This window comes from Dioscorea cayenensis, chromosome 5 (assembly GCF_009730915.1).
Source record: "Dioscorea cayenensis subsp. rotundata cultivar TDr96_F1 chromosome 5, TDr96_F1_v2_PseudoChromosome.rev07_lg8_w22 25.fasta, whole genome shotgun sequence".
Taxonomy (NCBI): Eukaryota; Viridiplantae; Streptophyta; class Magnoliopsida; order Dioscoreales; family Dioscoreaceae; genus Dioscorea; species Dioscorea cayenensis.
This window is the reverse complement of record NC_052475.1, coordinates 19,106,336-19,107,915: the sequence shown is the minus strand read 5'-3', so window position 1 is coordinate 19,107,915 and position 1,580 is coordinate 19,106,336. Positions and strand designations below refer to the sequence as shown.

The window sequence follows — 1,580 nt, the reverse complement described above, 5'->3', positions numbered from 1 at the left end:
AGTTGTTGAGAATTGAATCATTATCACACTTATTATTGTTGATAGTCCACTTAGCTAAGAATCGAATTAAGTGTCTTCACTCCCTACTTCCTGTGGATTCGACCCCACTCACCCGGGATTATTACTTCGACAAACCCATGCACTTGCGGGATATACGCAAGGGGATCTTGTCAAGTTTTTAGTGTCATTGCTGGGGAGCTATGCGTTTAGAGATACTTTGCACTTTGTTTTCTTAGCTATTTTACCACAATTCTAATTCATATCTTCTTATTCTATCATCGTTCTGATTGTCTTTTTCTTTCTTTTTAGTGCAGCTCCAGGTTATGACCTGAGGGAATCCATCAATATTGATTGAAGGTGACCCTGAGCTTGAATGCACACTTAGAAGAAAAGGGAAAGAACCTGTGCAAGAACAGCATCATCCAGCTGATTTGGAAGTAGAAGGATCTGAAAACATGGCAGAACAAAATGAGCAACAACGAACACTATCTGATTATGCCAGACCTTCCGTATTGGGGACACAATCGAGTATTGTGCGTCCCCCAATTATAGCTCAGAACTTCGAGCTAAAGCCGGCATTCATCCATATGCTTCAGCAGTCCGCACAATTAAACGGTTTGGCCGATGAGGATCCAAACAGTCACATAGAGAGCTTCCTCGAGGTGTGGGACATGCTGAAGATAAATGGTGTGACAGATGATGCCATCAAATTGAGAGCCTTCCAATTTTCCTTAAAGGGGAGAGCAAAGCAGTGGCTACACTCATTACCTAGAGCATCAATCACTACATGGGAGGAGATGGTAGAAGCTTTTCTAGCCCGTTATTTCCCTCCCGGAAAATCAGCAAAGCTTAGGAATGAGATCTCATCCTTTGTGCAGTTGGAATTGGAGTCTCTATTTGAGACATGGAAAAGGTTCAAGGAACTCCTTCGAAAGTGTCTGCAACACGGATTCCCAGAGTGGATGATTGTTCAAACCTTCTACAATGGTTTGAACCCGAGTACAAGGCAACTCTTGGATGCAGCGGCAGGAGGTACCTTAGGTAGCAAGACCCCCGATGAGGCTCGTCAATTGATTGAGGAAATGGGGTTAAATAGCTACCAGTGGAACGCTAGGGAGAAGAAAAAGGTGGCCGGTCTCCATCAAATTGATGCGGTAACTTCATTGGCGGCCCAAATGGAGAGTTTGAGTAAGCAGCTAGATCTTATAGCTTCGAATAGAGTTGCGGCCATGACCAATTGCACCAGTTGTGGTGGAGGACATGCTCCCTCCGATTGCCCAATCGTCATTGGTGATGTTTCTTCAATTGAGAACGTTGACTTTGTAGGTAATGGCATGAGACCTCAAGGGAATCCATACAGCAACACCTACAATTCAGGTTGGAAGAATCATCCTAATTTTTCATGGAGTAATCAAGGACCACAGAAGACCATGGGGCCATCGGGTTTCCAACAACAGCAACAAGCCCCTCAAGTGGAAAACAGAATTTCAGGCTTGGAAACCCGAATGACGGATTTGGAGAAGCACTTGGCTAGATTTGTTCAATCGGCAAATACAATGTTTGAATCAGTCGAGGCTACA

At 44.2% G+C, this 1,580-nt stretch overlaps 1 non-coding gene across 1 annotated transcript; it reads right to left on the bottom strand.

Moving 5' to 3' along the window:
- Nucleotides 1-845: 845 nt before the first annotated feature.
- On the bottom strand, nucleotides 846-952 carry LOC120262588. Its single transcript, XR_005536854.1, has one exon. It is a non-coding gene; the product is annotated as a small nucleolar RNA R71 (small nucleolar RNA).
- Between the last annotated feature and the right edge of the window lie 628 nt (nucleotides 953-1,580).